General features: G+C 56.4%; 1 long non-coding RNA gene across 1 annotated transcript; it reads left to right on the forward strand.

Annotated features, from left to right (window-relative positions):
* Positions 1–640: 640 nt before the first annotated feature.
* Positions 641–8551, forward strand: LOC109492522. The gene is made up of 3 exons (XR_002736845.2): positions 641–1029; positions 3538–3805; positions 4727–8551. It is a non-coding gene; the product is annotated as an uncharacterized LOC109492522 (long non-coding RNA).
* The last annotated feature ends 9822 nt before the right edge of the window (positions 8552–18373 follow it).

An 18373-nucleotide genomic window follows, 5' to 3' on the forward strand; every position in this document is an offset into this window, starting at 1 on the left:
TTCCCTTATCCGGGTGGTCTCCAAGACCCTCGAACAGTGGGCATCTCTATCTCTCTTGCCCCCTCTTCCCAAACCTGTTGCCAACCCTCTCCTCCAGCTGGTGTCCCCCGTGGAACCACCCGGAAGCACTCCAGGGGCCTCCCGGTAGCTCTCTCTGGCACACCCCTCCTGCCTCCAGTCCAGAGCGGCATTTCTGAAATGCACACATAAACTGGACCCTCTACTCTCCAGCCCTTCGATGGCCCCTCGTTCCCTTCCCAGGGAAACCCACTCCACCCGTAGCCTGGCTCCCAGCCTGCCTCACCAGCACCACCTATTGTCACGTACTTTGTGCACCTGTGCTCCAACATGGAGAATCGGCTGTCCTTCCACCCCTTCTCAACAGCCTGGTGTGTTCATCCTCCAAAGAGCTCCTCCTTGGCCAGCCCCCCTCCCCCACACTTTCTCCAGCGTGCCCCACATCACCCTGTCCGTTACAGCACATAACTCGAGTCGCCGACATCGTCCACGTCCTGTGCGAGATTACCAGCACCCCGGTGCCGGGATGGCTTGCCTCGAACCCCAGGTGCCACCAGGCTTCCAGGAATGGGGACTGTGCCCGAGAAAACCCCGCTGAACAGAAATGCGTCGCTGGAATGAGAAAGAGTACCCAGCCTGTTCTACACCTCTCTCAGGGACTGTCCTGCTCCATTGGGCTCTATCGCTCCTGCGCGGAGCTCGCTTCTTCCCTCTTCCTCTCCTTCCTTCCTTCCCGCCTCCTTTCCTCTTTCTGCAAGCACAATCCCAGTGCCGGCACGATGCCTGCAGAGGGAGAAGAGCTGTTCCGGTAGTATTTGTAGAATGCGGGGACACGTGCATGCAGGAAGTGGGTGTTACGTTGTGTTATGTTTGCTGGGCTCCGAGCTGAGCACCGGGAGCACAGAGGCAGAGAGACTCTGGCCTGCCCGCAAAGCCTGCCCAGCCTGCCGGGTCAGAGGAAGCCCCGGCTGTGGAGGAAGACGGACGCGTCAGCTCCCCAGCACCTCCTGGGTGAGTCTCTGCGGCATTTCCTTTCGCTAAGTGATGTAACAGGACCCGAGGAACTGGTCTTCCCCGCTCCCGTGGGCGGGCTGGAAGAGGTGAGAGGTGGAGTGATCCGAGCCTTTTGGCAACGTGATGAAGTCATTCGCAGAAAGACAGTTTTGTTCTGACTTGAGTGTTTTTCCACATGACTTCATCCCCCGGCAGGCCCGGCTCGGGTCTTATTTTTTGATGGGCCCCAGCCCCAGCTGCCTACGGAGAATGGCCCCTGAACCCTTCCCCGGCGGCTATGCCAGGACAAGCGAGGTCTGTTCTCCGCCCCGGGGCCCGGCACCTGGCTGTGCCACCCACCGCCCTGTGATGCAGGCGGCGCCCGCCGCGGCAGGAAGATGGCTCACGGGGAACGTGGTCCAGGCAGGGCGGCCGGCGGGGGAGACCCATAGACGCTGTGGACAACGGCTTCCCTCTAGCATGCCCAGAGCTCACTCCGAGGTATCTCTGCCCCTCTCTGCCCTCAGTTTCCTCACCTGAAAATGGAGGTGAGCATCACTGTGGGTCCCCAAGGTCTCTGGGAGAATTCAGTGACACAGGACCCTGTAGCAGGTCCTCGTCACTTAAGCTTTGACTGAATGCCTTCTTGGGCTGGGACCTCCCACGGTGTCCACAGACCGATGAGGAAAAGAAATGGTCCTAAATCAGTGTGTGAAGGCAGCGTGAAAGGGGTATGAGCCATGTGCGGTGGGTGCCCGGATGAGTGGGCACTCAGCCCTGTGGTCAGCGCCGGCGGGGGGAGGTAAGGAAAACTCAGAAAGAGGTTCTTGAGTCAGGTGTTAACGAATGAGAAGCAGGGGGCACCTGGGTGGCTCAGCTGGTTGAGCGTCCAACTCTTGATCTTGACTCGGGTCACGATCCCAGGGCGGTGGGAATCGAGCCCTGTGCCAGGCTGTGCAAGGAGCATGGAGCCTGCTTGAGATCCCCTCTCTCTCTTTCTCTGCCCCTCTCACCCACTCTGTCTCTAAATTGAAAGCGAAAAAAGAAAAAAAAGGAAAGAAACCGTGGTCAAAACAAAAGCAAAGGGAAGGGGCGATCCAGGCAGGGGGCTGGAAGAGGCCAGCACGGAAGAGGTCTGTCACAACACCTCCAGTAGGAGCAGGCAGGTCCCAGAGGGTAGGGGTATCAGTGGGCGGGGGTGTCGTCTCTTCCCAAGAAGGGCACAGCACAGCAGCACGGCCCCAGGGTCGTCCTACAGAGCCCCAGCCGTGCCCTTGGCAGGGACCCAGGCCTGACCCACATTTCCCAGCCTTTCTCCGTGGCCAGGCTTTTTGCCCTTCATGTGTTCTCTCGCATGATCCAAACGTGGCTGCTACCCTGCCGGATACCTCACCTGCCCACAAAGATGCTCCAGGCAGGAGGAAGGGGACGGCCAGACTCCAGAGAATCACCTTCTACATACTTTCTGCCCCGAAGCTCCCCTGCAGGCACTCCAAGCTTCGTCTGTCCGGGCTGCTCTCACAAAGTATCAGTGACCGTGTGGCCGAGGACTGTGGGCATCCATGTCTCACAGCTCTGGGGGATGGAAGTCTGAGGACAGGGTGCCAGCAAGATTGGGTTCCGGCGGGAGGCAGCTGGAGGCTGTCAGCTTCTCGTAGTCTCACGTGGCAGACGGAGGGAGGGAGAGCTCTCTGGGGTCTCTTGTATAAGGGCCCTGATTCCATTCCCGGGCGAGCCCTCGTGACCTAATCATCCCCCAGAGGCCCTACCTCCTAACTCCATCACCTTGGAGGTTAGGATTCAACATATGAATGAAGGGGCAGCAACCATTCAGTCCGGAACAATCCCCTGTTCTCACTCACTTTGTCATGGACTGGTCACCCCGGTTGTGAGGGAGACCGGGGAAGTGTCTGGGGAAGGGGATTAGGATTCCCGTGATCAGTTTACACGGGGGCTGTGGAGGGGCTTTGCTAATGTCTCTGCCTACCACCGCCAGCATCAGGGCTCCAGGAGCAGGGAAGACGGGCCGCTGGAAGGGGGAGGAACGGCCACCAGGTGGACAGTGAGAGGGGCTGTCACATGTGTCTGGGGCAAGTGGTAAGTATGAGGTTCCACGGGGCCCCGCGTGGTGAGGGATAGGGGTGGGGGCTGGGTCAGACAAGAGTCTGAACAGAAAGCTTCTGGGCCCTTAAACTGAGAGTACTTCATCTAAGGGCTCTGGACCTAGGGTTCGGGTCTGTTTTAGAACGAGAGCTCTGTTGGCTGTAAGCACTACCTGGGGGAGGGGGTGCAGAGACTTGCCAAGGGCAGCTGTATTATTGAGGCAAAAGGTTGTGGGTCCCTGGGAGTGGGGCTGTGTTGTTCATTCCAATGTCCCTGGGACCTTCCCTGTGCTGCTCCTACCAAAAAAGGATGGCCAAAGGAATGAATGAACGAATGAACGAATGAATGAAATTCACGACCTCTCCTGGCCTCGGTTTCCTCCTCTGTATCTTGGGATCAACGATAACAGCTCTTGTCTTGCAGGACTGCTGTGAGAAGGTGAGGACGGCTGGCACGGTGCTTCACAAACAAGAGGGCTGCAGGCGGAGAGGAGGAGGGGAGGGTCATCTTGAACCCCCCACGGTGCCGAGCCACACCACTCACCGCTGACCACACTGAACAGCCTGCGGGTGCCCATAGAGCCGCCCCAGATTCTCAGAAGAGGGGCCAAGGAAACACCTGGAGAGGCCCAGCGGGTCCTGCCGAAGATCGCGATGGGAGAGCGATGAGGATAAACGGCTGTCTGTCTCTGGTAACGCAATTAGGAGCTAAAATATTAAACACTTTACGACAGGACATATATCTCCGGCATAACAAGCTGCCTCTTGCAAAGCAGGCATTGTCTGGGTGGGAGGCAGGCAGACCCATATCTCAGACCCAGCAGCTTCCGCTGAGGGCAACAGAGTCACGTGCCGTCCTCATCTGGGGACTCTGACTTCACCGCCACCACCACCATCATCATCATCATTTGCAGCTTGCAGTTGCAAGTTCCTGAGTGACTACTGTGTTCCAGGGGCACTGTCGGGGACCTGTGCATATGCTGAGCCACTTTTTTTTCCACGGCGAAACCCTAAGCCGGTTGGGGTTGGGGCGGGGGGCGGGGGGCGGGGGGACACGGGACAGCTGGAGCTCAGAGATGTCATACGACTTGTCCACGGTCAGCCACCTCGCAGGAGGCAAAGCTGTTGGCTGCCGTCCTTGCGGGAAACCAGGACGGACTTGTCCTGGGATGTCCCGCAGAGCTGGTGCCCTGCTGTGCCCCTGGTGTCCCAGTTGCTGGGGCGCACGGTGGTGAGGCTGATTTGGATGCAGAGCACCCAGATTCCCAGGCTGTTTGTGTCTCCGGGAAAGGGCTGCCTGGCCACCTCTCTACTTTGATGGCGAGTGATGGATGATTCTCACGGGTTCTGAGTTGACACGGATCTGTGATAAGAACCGTGGATCCCAGGCATCAGCAAAGAGTTAGGATGCTTCACAGCACCTCTGAAAGCATACTTCGTAGGCAGGCAAGCAAGCACTTCTGGATACGTGTTTACAGAGCCTGTCTGTGTCTAGATCTGGGTTGCGGTGGGGGGGGGGGGGTATAAGAAGGAAGGCCATGCAGCCCTTACTCGAGGCGAGGGGGCGTTTGCCAAAACGCTTTTGCATTCATCATCTCGTTTTCTTCCCACAGGAATCTTGTGAGAGAAAGGCAGCTTCAACCCATTTTGTAGATACGGAGACTGAGGCTGAAGGCTTTTCAAATGGCGTGGTTGGCCCGGGAGACAGGACCTGTATTTGCTGAGCACGTGCTCTGTATTAAGCTCTAACAGACATGAGGTCCATCCTCGAGAGGCTTCCGATCTAGCCCAGGGGAGGGCTTGAATAGAAGCCATGCAGGTAAAGCAACAGCTACAAACTGAGATCAGGGCCATGAAGGAGAAGAACCAGGTGTTTGAAACGGAAGTAAGAAGAGGCTTACGTCGGTAAGGGGGACACCTCTCTGAGAAAGTGGCATTTATGCCGAGATGGAGGCTGAGTCACAGGAAGAGCTCCAGGTGAAGGGACCAGTGCGTGCAAAGGCCCTGAGGTGGGAAGGTGGCATGCTCCTGGAGCGGAGAAGTGGCCGGTGCGTCTGTGGGGAGATGAGCAAGACCCAAACCTTTGCAAGGCGCCCCCATGATGAGCCAAGCCTTCTGGTGTAGAGCTGAGCTCTAAGTCAGAGTTCGGACTTCAGTCTAGAGACTTCGCCATACCTCTCTGGGGCCTGGTCAGCCCCAGCTTTGGGCGGAGCCCCACCCTGCCACAAGGGAGCCCCTAGGCTCTGCCTGACCACCTCATCTGTCACGATCCCCCCTCCCCCCCACCGCAGTATACAGACAGCCCCACCAGTGTGGCCTTGTGCCCCCTGCCTGGTGTGGACCTTCCACCTCTCCCAGACTACCCCCTTCCTTGAGCCGACAGGCAGCATTCCTCCGAGTCAGGGAGCGGGGGCCGTGGGGGCGAGCCGAGGGAGGGCTGTGCAGGCTTTCAGGAGCATTACATCTGGAGAGGGAGACCGGAATGTTTGTGTCTGAAATTTAGCTAATATCCCAGGAATTTCTCCTGGCGGTTCAGAGGGTTCCTAGGGGGACTGCAAAGCTGGGATGTCTGGGTTCTGGAGGCGGGCTGGCCTCGCTCAAAGCCTCTTTGTCTCCGTGGCTCTGCCTGTGTCGATCTGGCTAGGCATCTGTGTGCCTTTGTGTGTGTGTGTGTGTGTGTGTGTGGGTACCTGAGTATCTTTCTGGGTCTACATCATGGTGTGACTGGAGTCTCTGTGTCTCTCCGATTCGTGGTACGTCAGTGGGTGAGTCCCTGCTGTCTGTGTGTCCTTGTCGCTTGTCTGTACAGCCATCCATCTCTGCCCTTTGCCTTTGCAGAGGTGTGGCTCTCGCTGGGACTCGGGCTTCGGCTCCTGTCCCTCCTTCTCCACCCTAGGGCTAGGGCTGGGTCGTGCCCTCCCTATTAGTAGGAAACAGACTACAGACAAAGAAGAAAGAGTAAGGAGTAGGAGAGACAGAGTCGGGAGACGAGTTCATGTGTGTGTTGCGGGGGTCGGGGGCGGGGGTGGTGTATCTGTTCCTCTGCCCGGTCAGGGAAGGGCCCTTGCAGGCCAAACCCTGCCTTCAGCCCCACCACAGAGAAGCAGTTCCCTCACGCTGCCCATGAGTCCTCTGGCTCAGTAGCCTGAGTCACACCCCACCCCCCTGCCCTCTCCCTTCCTCCCATTTGGTCACAAAGCATTGTTTCATCCTCCAGCCGAGTCCCCTCTCCCCTGCTCCCCACCATGCCCTCGCCTCTTCCCGCTCGGTGCTCTGCCCTGGTCCCCCACCCTCCAGTCTGATGTGGCCACATCACGCTTTGGGGAGCATGTCGTGCCTTCCCTACTCAAAGGACTCCTCCTTAGGAACCTCTTGGAGCCACTCACTCACCCCTTCTGCCCGGAAGCCTCCCTGGACTCCCCAGGCAGGGAGAAGGCTCCTTGCTCTGATCCCCTTGTATTTTTTCCTACGAGCTTCTGTGACCCTCGCCCCTCAGGCTGGGGTTGTCCACCTCCTGGAATCCTGTCTCCCTGTAGACGGCAAGAGACAGGGCATGGTTTGGCTATATTTCCCACCACTGCCTGGAACACAGGGATCTCCACAATACCTGCCCTGGATGAGCAGAGGGCCCCCAAGCCCCTTAAGGTCAGTAAGGAAGCTGGGGGACTTGATTTCCCATGATTCCCTGCCAGCTTCTCTCTCTGCCGTCTGCTCTGACGCATCGCATACCCCACACAGGCACAGCACGCGAAGACCCCGACACCGGCCCAGGTGCCCCAGACCCCGCCGATGCTCAGCAGCCTTTGAAGCCAAGCACAGGCCACCCCCCGCAGTGTCGCCCATGGCTGCCTCCTGGCCTCTCAGCCCCAGAGCGCCATCATACAGCCCCTCAGGGGCCTCCGACCTCTGGAGGCCTCGTCACCCGTCCTGGAAACATCTCAAACACACGGACAGTCCATTCTAAACGTTTCATTCTTTATGTGGTGTATTCGTTTTCTAGGGCTGTTGTAACACATGCCACAAGTTGGGTGGCTTAGAACAGTCCTGAAGGCCAGAGGTCTGACATCAGGGTGTTGGTGGCACCTTGCTCCCTCTCGAGGCCCCAGGGAGGATCCCTCCTGGCCTCTTCCGGCCTCTGGCGGTTGCTGGCAATGCTTGGCGTTCCCTGGCCCGTAGACACATCCCTCCAGTCCTCCCTTCTGCCTTCACACGGCTTTCCCCTGTGTGTATCTGTGTCTCAGATCTCCGTCTCCTTGTGAGGCCCACCCGCAATCCAGAACGCTCTCTCGTCCCGATCCTTAATTACATCAGCAAAGGCCTGATTGCCAAATGAAGAAACGGTTCACCTTCCCGGGTACTGGGTGTGTCAGGACTTGGGCATATCGGGTGAAGGAACGTAATCCGGCTCACTTCATGGCAGCTGTGGTTCTAGAAACTCAACAATAGCCCGTCGACCTGAGCGGTTGATGATGACAAATAACAGAGCCCCCAGGATTGTCTGGGTTAGAGGTCCCCTAGCACACCTGGCAGCGGGCCCCCCACATGGTCTCTGGGTAAGCTGAAACACCTGCGGACACAGAAAGCCCATCACGCCCCGTGCACGCTGGCTTACGAGGGGGCCCGGGGTGGGCGGCCAGGCTGTCAGGAAATACGGAGGAAGAAGGAAAGGTGCCTCCTGCCTTCCTGAGGGCTCAAGGCTTCGTCGCTTTCCGACACTGAAGGGTAGACCCTGGTGAAACGAAGATGTCCAGCCAGCTCAGGAGGCAGAAACCGAGCAAGAAAAGGAGCAAGCCTTCCGAAGCCAGGCTCTCCCCGGGACGTGAGTGGGGTGGCGGCAAAGTCCTATTTCCTGGTCCTTGCGCTACGTCTGCTCTTGCAGAGTGGGCCTGGGGAGGCCTCCCGGCTCTCTGGGCGTCGGCCGTGTGCTGGAATTGCAAAGGCTGGCCCTTCCTGTCTCAAGGCCACGGCGAGGCTCTCCACCGCGTGGATCTGGGCAATCCGTGCCTACGAAGGCCGAGGCTGTTTTCGTGGTTAAGGAAGTAGCTAGAATGAGAACAGCAGCAGGCAGCTTGCTTTATGTGAATCCCGCACCCTCCAGGAGATCTACAAGGCAGCAAGCGGGCAGGCAAGTGGCATCGTTGAGCACCGACTGTATGCCAGGCATTCTTCTAGGCCAGGGGCTACAATGTCTCATCTAACTGTGCCAAGGGCCCTGCACGGCACAGGCGTTAGGGAACCCGTGTTTTTTTTCAGAGGAGGAAAGTGAAGCAAAATATCAACCGAGATCACATCGCCAGAAGGTGTTTAGAGATCTACAAAGAAGTCACCGGCAAGTGGTTTGAGGTGAGGGCCGGGGCGATGGAGAGGCAGGTTCATTATGAAACATGGATACAAGTCTTCGAGTCAAAAGGAATAAATAAGCAGATGATTTCCCTGGAGGGGACTCAGGCCACCTTTCATTATTTCATTGGCTCAGGAGCCCAAACAGCTGCATTTTATCATTCCTCAGAAATCCATAAAAGGGATGGAAAATGCTGGTGCTTTTGGGGGGGGGGGGATGGATGAGCACTTAAATTTAATTGTGGCCCCCGCTGCTCCACCACGGGGCCTGAGATACCCCCTACCAGGTCTTGGGGTCACCGGCACCCCAGTGGAGAGAAATGCTTAGCCTCCAGCCCCAGGCCCATCCTGACCACACCCTCCTCTGGCCTCGGGCAGCTTCTGTCCCCTCCCTCTTCACACCCAGGTGGCTGTCCCCACGTTGCGTCTGTGTGTCATTGTGCCTGGCCTCCTGCCCCAGACTGGGAGCTCCATGCGGCTGCCTGGCGGGCTGGGCTCTACTGGCCACTGTGGGCCTGCGCACAGCCACACTTACAAGGGATCTCCCTCCCATCCCGACAAGGGCCTTCATGCCCGGCCCTCCCAGCTCAGCCTTCTTGGCTGGAACAGGCAGCCCGAGCTGCAGGCATGGGCTTCGGCCCGGCCTCAGGTGCTGACTGTGTGATTTTCAGGATGCTCGGTTGTTGACTGTGCAGGGGACCCTAGGACTCGCAAGCTCGATGGTTCTCCTCCCTCCGTGAGCGTGTGGATGACCTGGGCCCTGGGGCAGTGCAGGTTCTAACCCAGCGGCCTGGGACGCAGCCCTTTCAACTAGCCCCTGGCGGGGGGGGGGGGGGGGGGCGTCCAGTGCTGGCATATTGCAGACTTGTCCCAAGGCTCTCGGTCATAAATGAGTAAACTGAGACCCAGAAAAGGGCAGCGCTGCCTGGGGTTACACCATAAAAGAGCGTGGCCGAGAGGGACTCTCATCCAGTGTTCCGTCCCCTGGTCCGAGGTTCACAAACTCAAACTCCTCGGGGACTGGAAAAACAGAGAAACGACTTCAGGCAGACCGCCTCAGTCTGCTTACCTCGCACGCTGCATATGGCAGGACCTAGCCTTCCTGCTCCCGAGTGCCAAGGCCAGAACAGGTCGCCCCCAGGCACAGCCGTACTGTGGACAGTGGCCCAAGGAAACAGGCCGTACGTTCCGAATGGCGGCACGCAGAAGGCGGGCTTTTGCAACTGGCAAACTTGGGTGCCCATATCAGCTTCATATACTTTTGACTGGAGCCTCTCCCAGCCTCAGTTTCCCTCATTGTACAGTGGAGACCCCACAGAGACTTCACGCCCGTGGAATGAGATGCAGAGGCAGTTCCCTGATCCAAGGCAGTGGCTCAGCCCAGAGGGGCCCCTCTCCTGGTGTCCGCTCCCTGTGACTGTGCTCTCCACACCCTGCCCACTGCCAGGGGCTCTTACGTGCTGCACACACTGCCCACGGCCCATTTGGTACTAAGAGCCCTTTACACCAGCTGGATCGCCTCTCCCACCCCCGTCCTGATTTCCTGCTGCATTTTTCACTGAAGCTCTGGCTTTTTCTGGAGGTGCCGGACTCTGGAACAGCAGCTTCTCAGCCTACAGTGTAAGGACGGAAGGCAGATTTCATGTCACTTACAAGCTCTGCTAGGTTGGAAGCGGCTGCCTGGAGCACTCTGGCCTGAGAGGAGCTCTGAGACAGGTTCCTATCCAGGGGGAGGAAGTGCGGCGATCGATTGGTGATGTCTGCTGCGGGCTCAACCGCGGGGAGGGAGGGCGCGTGTGCATGCTATTTACTACCCTTCGACCAGTTGCCCAGGCGGTAACCCTGGAAGCTCTTCACAAACCCTCGTTCTTACTCAGTCACTCCTCAAAGCCACGCTGTGAGGTCGGAGGTCGTACCCCAGGGGATAGATGAGAAAAGCAGAGACACGGGGAGGTGAGGTGACTCACCCAAAGTCCCCCGTAAGCACCAAACGTAGGACCAGAGCCAGCTTTGCCTGAGTTTCCTTCCCACGCTTTTCCTGCTGGCCTCATTTCTCCCCAGCCTGGAACGGCCAAGATCCAGGGTCAGGAGGGCATGTCACGGCATCCCCAGACATGCCCCGTGCAGCGTTTGGGTCCTCTCTCCCTAAGCTTGTCCACTCATATCTAGAGAGAGTGCAGGCCCTGGTGTCTCCAGACCAGCCTGCATGGCCCTGGGCAGCGTCTCTCCGTGTCTAGGCCTCAGTCTCCCCATTTGGCTGGTGCGGGAATTGTGCTTTCTATCAAATCAGTGGACTGGACGACAGAGATCCAGCAGGAAGTGCTGGCCTCCCAGGAGACAGCTCATAGCTCTTACCCCTGTCTTCCTCCTCCCTCCCCTTCTCCAGCAGACCTGATCCCTGCGGCTCTCAGAGAGGGGCCTCTGACCCTTCTCCAGCCTCCCCCCGGGGCTGTGGCTCATTCACAGGCCTGCAAACCGCCCCATGAGCAGCGTCCTGGTGGCCTGCAGGAACCTTACACCAGCTCACCCCCACCACCCTGAGACTCTGCCAAGGCCACCACCCCAGGACAACATTCCTGTGACTCAGGGCAGCGGGGCCAGCCGCTGCTCTGCGCCGGTGTCCACGGTCAGACGCCTTTCCTGCATGCCCAGTGACTCAAACGGGTGCCTCTGCCTGCTGAGCCACAGAGGCTGGTGGCACCTGCCCGGAGCTGCGTCACCTGGCGGGAGAGTGGGATGAGGTCACGTCTGCACTGGGACTCAGCTGTGGTGAAAGAAAGCTCTTTGCACATGTGGCCGAGCCTTCGGTTATTTATTTATTTTTGTTTGCAGCTCTCAGCCCAGCTCAGCAAACCAGGTCATGAGGGGGAGAAGCTCGTGTCTTTCCTGCAGCCTGATTCCCATGAAAAGGTCCCAAGTTTACATATCTGGGGTTCTCAAACTAAAAGCACCACCCAGGTCGGGAACTCACGAAGCCGAAGGATGTCTTTGGACCAGCAAAGGTGACAAGCCACCCAAAGGAGTTGGAGGGTGTTCTAGGGACAAAGGATGAGATGGCAAGGGGAGAAACAGATCGTTAGTTTAGCACCTACTGTGTCCTAGGCACTCCTCTGCTAGACAGTGAGCTCATTTATTTTCCAAACAATCAGCGTGGGCTGGTGTGCTCAATCCCATCTGCACAGAGAACTTGTAAACATCACCAGCGGTTCTGATTTAATGGTTCTGGGTGGGTCCCAGGCCTGGTATTCTTTAAAGCTCCCCAGAGGATTTTCATGTGTAGCCGGGAGTAAGAACAGTGGCCCAATGCGAGGCTTCTCAAACTTCTCCGTGCACAGTAATGAGTCTTATGGACCTTGTTAAAATACAGACTCCAGTTCAGCAGCACCGGGACAGAGGCGTATTTCTGTTCGGCTCCTGGGGGATGCTGGAGCTGCCGGTCCTTGGACCGCACTTTGAGTAACAAGAGCATATACACTGTCAGGTCCGTGTTGGCTAAGACTTTTCGTCTGTGACTCGCTGGATCCCAGGCACCACCAACAGCACTGGAGCAAGACAGCCACAGAATAAATATTTGTCAAAGGCATAAAGAACTGAACAAGAGTCGGAGGTGGGTGCTCTGTGGCCGCCCTTTTATGCAGCGAGAAAGCCAAGGTCGATGCAACGCCGGGAGTCAACTGGGCTTGGGCAGGGGCTGACCTGCACGAGCAGATGCCTGCTGGGTGACAAGGGGCCCAGGGATGACAGAGCAAGGGCTCAGGCTCTGGGCGTTGCCTCCCTCGGGCACCCACCAGCACTGGCCCCAGGAGTGGGGGCTGAGCCGGGTTGGGTGACCGAGCACAAGCCACTCAAGGTCGCATTCACTCCCTTTCTCATCTGAAAGGTGGGAACAATCATATTTTTAATTCCAAATAGTTATTTTGAGGATTCAATGAGATGATGCACAGACTGAACATTAGATGATATTAAGAATTATTGTTCACGCTTGTAGCTATGATAACAGCTCCTCTTTCTTTCTTTCTTTCTTTCTTTCTTTCTTTCTTTCTTTCTTTCTTTCTTTCTTTCTTTTAAATTTTATATCCAGTAGCCACACACACTGAAGTATTTATTTACAGGTGACATGACACTATGTCTAGGACTTGCTTTGGACGTTCCAGCAGCGAGGGAAGGAAAGAAACAGAGAAGACGGAAGAGGAGGAAGAGGAAGAAAAGAGAGCCAGGAGGGATAGATGTTCAGTCATTAGGGAAGCTGGGTGAGGGCCCGGGCTTCATTACCACCCTGTCTGTTTCTGATTGCCTTCGAACATTTCCACAATCAAAGGTTCCGAATAATAAATTAAAGAGTGATGAGGCAGGTCACATGCTTGGCTCGGCTCCTGATTCATAGCAAGTATTCAGTGAACATCAGCTCTTGTTTCTTCAAGGTGAGTGGGGCTTGGAACACGAAGGTGCGGCAGCAGGTTGGGGGGGGGGGGCGTGCCTAGCAGGTGTGTCCCCAACCCAGAGCCATGTGCCTGGCCGCCCTGTGTCAGCAGGAACAAGACTGAGATTTGAGAGCCAGCCTTCAGCCCACAGGACCACACGGCTAGCAAAGCCGTGTAAGTTTGTTTCCAGAACAATTAGAATCAGAGGCGGTGGTAAAAATAACAGCCGCGAGAGGGGAGCCTGGGTGGCTCAGTCAGTTAAGGGTCTACTCTTGATTGCAGCTCAGGTCATGATCTCATGGTTCCGTGGGTTCGAGCCCCACTTCGGGCTCTGTGCTGACAGCATGGAGCCGGCCGGGATTCTCTGTTTCCCTCTCTCTCTGCCCCTCCCCTGCTCTCTCTGTCTCTTTCTAAAGTAAAGAAACATTTAACAAATAAAATAAAATAAAATAAAATAAAATAAAATAAAATAAAACAAAGTAAAATAAAATAAAACAAAACTAACAGCCACTATGGAGGACCAACTATGCCAAGTCTTTTGCATCAATTTATTTAATGCCCACAAAACCCTGAGAGGCGGATGGCATTCTTCCCGCTTCACAGATGAACAAATGAACACCGGGCCAAGGACACATTGTCTGCCACTGGGCATGCCCAGCATGCAGGGGGGCAGTCCCTCTGTCCCCCTTTCTTCATCTGCATTGTGTGTTTTGTGGCTTACTTTGGCTCGAGTTGTCACCCCGGTCCCAGCTCCCATCGGCCCCTCCCGCCTTCCCTGCTCTCAGCTGTACCCGGCGCCTGTACACCCAGCGTCAACAGCTCTGACCCGCCTGCCAGGTCCCGGCAGGGGCGCCCAGGCACTCCAAAAGCACAAGCCCCTCTCCTCTCCGCCCCCCCCCCCCAGTTCCCTGTCTGAACCTAGCAGGGTGGGATTTCCTCCAGGTCCAGGGGCCTGGCTGTTGCAAGTGCAAGGCTGCTTGCTCCTCCTGGCTGCACGCACATCCTGCTGCAAATGCCACCGTGGATGGCAGCCGTTCTTTGCCTAAACTCCAGCTCACCACCACTGTGCAGCCTGGGAAGGGAGACCTCAGCCTTCCCCAGGCCTGTAAACACTGAAGCCACACACGCAGCAGGGCCCCCGCAGCCAATAAATCTTGGCCCCAGGGTTCTCTTAAAGAGGCAGAACGAGGGAAAGAAGGCAGGCTGGGCCCCTAGGTAGCTGCGGTGGCACTTTTTGTAGCCAGCGCCCCCACCCGCCTCCCCTTATCCCAACCCCAGGAGGCAGAGAGAGAAAGCAAACATTCATCTCGCACTTTCCGGCAAGACTTTTTGTCTTGCTTTATAACATTTAACTTTTTTTTTTTTTTCCTCTGCTGCTCACCCTGGGGACAGGATACTGTGGAGACCTACCTGTGGGGATGAACACAGGATTCGTCTTCCGGAAACTGGAGCCCCTGGGCTGGTGGAGGGAACCAGGTGGGAAAACAGAGGTCTTGGGTTTTGCACCTGGCCAGGCTCAGGGAAGCCGAGGCGGACAGTTGGGGTCAGACGGAGAAGCAAGCCCAGGACAGATATATGTTATCCAGAAATAGCATCTGTCCTGAGCAGGTACAGCGGTGGCTGGGGAGGACACGGAGGCCCACAGTGATGGCAAATGACAGGGGGACGCGGACGTAGGGACGGCACCTGTTCATTCCACCCTGGGAAAAGTGAGGCCAGTGAAATCCTAACAGGTGGGGCCAGGGCACAGCCACGGCTAGTCGCTGCTTCTCCATTAGAGGTGATCTGGTTTGTCTGTTCTTGGGTATGAATATAGCTTGATGTGAGGGCTGATGTTTAATCACATTCCCCTAGACGTGCCGTGTCCTGTTATTTCTGGAATCGGGTTCCCATGTGTCTACACACCCACTAGACAAAAACCTTCCCAGGACACCCAGCTCAGCATGGACCTCGGCAGCACGCGGCCTGGCAAGCAATCCGTGCGCCCTTCTCGGTCCACACCTGGCACCACGTGCTGGGGAAGACGCGGGAAGACGCGCTAAGGAAGCGCACGATCTGGTGGAAGCCGAGGGCTGTCAGCCCCACCCCGGCTCTGCGTCCTTTGATTATCTGTGTTGCGCACTGGGTAGACTTTCACTATTACCCACAGGCAGAGGACAGAGGGGCCAGGTGAGCGAGACACAGCATAGAGGATGCTCTTCCCGAGGGGAGGCTGGCGGGCCTGGGGAGAATCTGGGATCGTTTGGATTTCAAGGATCCGAGCTGGAGGGCAGAACAAGAAGTGCCTGCAAAGCCAAAGAGCCAGAAAGCCCCAAGTGTGGGAGTTCTGGGGAAAGCGAGAGTGAAGACTGTGCCCGAAGGGGAGAAGCAGAGAGGAGGTAGCCCGGTCCCACACCACTTTTCCAGCCTTTGAATCCATCCGGGAGCAATGCCCTTTGTGTAACTACCCTTAAATCCCAAACTCGCATTTTACAGATGAGCCAGCCGAGGCCACGGTGGACAAAGCGACTGCCCAAGGTCACCCGGGTAATTGGGGTCAATCCAGATCAGGAAACGTGCCCCTGAGCTTTGTCTTGGATGCGTGATTTTATTATCCCGGTGTAGGCAACTGGTGAATGCGGAAATGGAGTGTGTTTGCTTGTGTTTTGAGGAAATGATTAACTTCTGACCTACTGACCCAGGTTACCCCGTTGCCAGAGTGCGATCCACCCGGCAGGTCACCTGGGCCAAGGAGGCCTTGAGAAAGGGCGAGAGCCTCTGCCCTGAGTCGGACTACCTGCTCGGGCCACCCTCTGCACCCTGGCGCCATGGGAGCCTGTGAGGACACCTGTCCCTTGCTCGGGGAGAACATTAAGGCCCCGAGAGGGAAGGAGACCAGGCTGATGCCACACAGCTGATGGGAGACACGCACAGATGTCCCCGGACAACGGGACACACAGCACGTCCTGGAGAAGAGGAGAGATGTTCCCTCCAGCAAGTAGCACTGGCTCCCCAGCCTGTGTGGGGGGAGGGGTGCCCGACACGGGAGGCTGTGACTGCATCGAGCACCCCGAACTCTGGTGCTGGGTTTTCACGCCTGACCCGCTTCATGCTTCACTACAGCCCTGCGAGGCAAGCCTTGTCCGGCCCATTTTACAGATCAAGAAACCGAAGCTCAAAATTACAGACAAAGGACACGCATGTTAACAATGTTACAGTTAAGGCTTCCAACCCAGTCACTCTGACTCTGGAGACCTGTTTCTTTTCTTTCTCCCTCCCCACACGGTCCCCGCCCCTAGGAGTTCTTCTTCCAACAAGAATGCCCCGGGGCGCCTGGGTGGCGCAGTCGGTTAAGCGTCCGACTTCAGCCAGGTCACGATCTCGCGGTCCGGGAGTTCGAGCCCCGCGTCGGGCTCTGGGCTGATGGCTCAGAGCCTGGAGCCTGTTTCCGATTCTGTGTCTCCCTCTCTCTCTGCCCCTCCCCCATTCATGCTCTGTCTCTCTCTGTCCCAAAAACAAATAAACGTTGAAAAAAAAAATTTTTTTTTTGAAAAAAAAAAATTAAAAAAAAAAAAAAAAGAATGCCCCAATAGTGGGGAACTGGCCCCCTATTTAACTGCTTTCTAAAGGTCTGTGTTTTACAAGTTCTATGGGCGGGAAGACGTCCCATGGAGATGGGTGGCCAGGGGCTGGGGAAGGGGTGAGCAAAGCCACCTCTTCCCAGGCCTGGGGAGAAAGGAAGCCTTGAGAGCAAGTCAAAAATGGACGACTACAGGGTGGCCTCTGGGTTCTCATGCAAACAGGAGGTCCCCAGCTTTGTCTCCCTCATCCCGTGCCCCGTGTTCCTATTCTTACAAGAGACGGAAACGTCTGAGAAGGAGAAGAAAAAAATGTCCTTTGACATGTACGATCCCCCATGCCCAGGGAATTTTCAGCTGTGACAACAGACGCCATCCAGGACCTTGCCAACGCTGGCAGTTTCTCCAGCGTCCAGCACAAATAACTTCCTCTCATGACCACACAGTGGACACCGGAGCCCTCGAACGTACCGTCTCCCAAACCTCAGTCATCCTGTACGGCCCCCGGGGCTTGCTGTACCCAGCCTCTAGCCTTTACCTGCTGGCTGTTGCCGCCTGATTCATTTCCATCAAGTCAATGTCATTTTAAGCTTCCAGAAATGCATTTTAAATGCATTTCGTATCACCATCATCAAAGAGAAATGTGTCTTTTTCTAAAACATTAAAATAATTATGGAGGTAAAAAAATAATTATGAAAATTAAAAAATTTTTAAAAATATGAAACAGGGGTGTCTGGGTGGCTCAGTAGGTGACACGACCGACTTCGGCTCAGGTCATGGTCTCACCGTTGGTGAGTTCGAGCCCCACGTCAGGCTCTGTGCTGACAGCTCAGAGCCTGGAGCCTGCCTCGATTCTGTGTCTCCCTCTCTCTCTCTCTGCCCCTCCCCTGTTCACGCTCTGTGTCTCTCTGTCTCTCTCAAAAATAAATATTTTAAAAAAATGAAAAAAAAAAAAGAAAATATTTGAAACAGTGTCTGTGTACCTGCCCACACCGCCTTGCTCAGCCTGGAAAAGCTGCTTCTGTTCCACCCTCCCCCGCCACCCAGCCCCTCTGACGCGTCGGCTGCATCAGTGCTCAGGCACCCTCACGACAAGGACTCCATCACACATCTGTCCCCCTGTGGACCTGCCAGTCCTGGGCCAGAGCCTCCTCATGTCCTCTGCCCCACGGCTCCTCCTCAGGACCGTCTTCAGCACCAGCCAAGTTCAGCTGGGGGAGCACACCTCGGCTCACCACGTGGGGACCCCAGGGCCGCAGACTGCGAGGACGGTGGGACGCAGTGCGAGCCACTTACTGCCCATGGCGCCATGCTCAGCCTGTCATGAGGATGCGTACAGCAGTTCGTCCCCTACAAACTTCTTTTTTTTTTTTATGTTTATGTATTTATTTTGAGACAGAGAGAGAGTAGGGGAGGGCAGTGAGAGGGAGAGGGAGAGAACCCCAAGCCGGCTCCACTGAGCTGTCAGTGCAGAGCCCGATGCAGGACTCGATCCCACGAACTTTGAGATCATGACCTGAGTGGAAATCAAGAGTTGGCCGCGTAACCGACTGAGCCCCCCCCCCCCCCGGGGAACCCCCTCTACAAACTTCTTAAGGATCCGGTTCCACCGCTTAGTTCCAACTCAGATGTTCTCCCTAAAGCGGCTCTAATGTGAGCTCTAGAATTCCCTCCACCATCTAGACTCCTCCAAGGTGATCCTTGGCAAGACTTTATTTGTTTCAGTTTGGGAAGCACAATTCCCTTCTCTCTGTCCTGCTTTCCTGAAGCACCAGCACCTCACCCTGCCGTCTCCTTCCCGTTCCCACTGTGCTTGGCAAGGGAACCTGGTGAAATGCTTGGGTGAATGAAGATGCCATTGGGTGAGCCACCTCACCCCACATTCTTCCTACGGGCTGAGGCTTTTCTCACGCATGTTGTTCTGCCGTGTCCCACGGCAATC

This window comes from Felis catus, chromosome D2 (genome assembly GCF_018350175.1).
Source record: "Felis catus isolate Fca126 chromosome D2, F.catus_Fca126_mat1.0, whole genome shotgun sequence".
Taxonomy (NCBI): Eukaryota; Metazoa; Chordata; class Mammalia; order Carnivora; family Felidae; genus Felis; species Felis catus.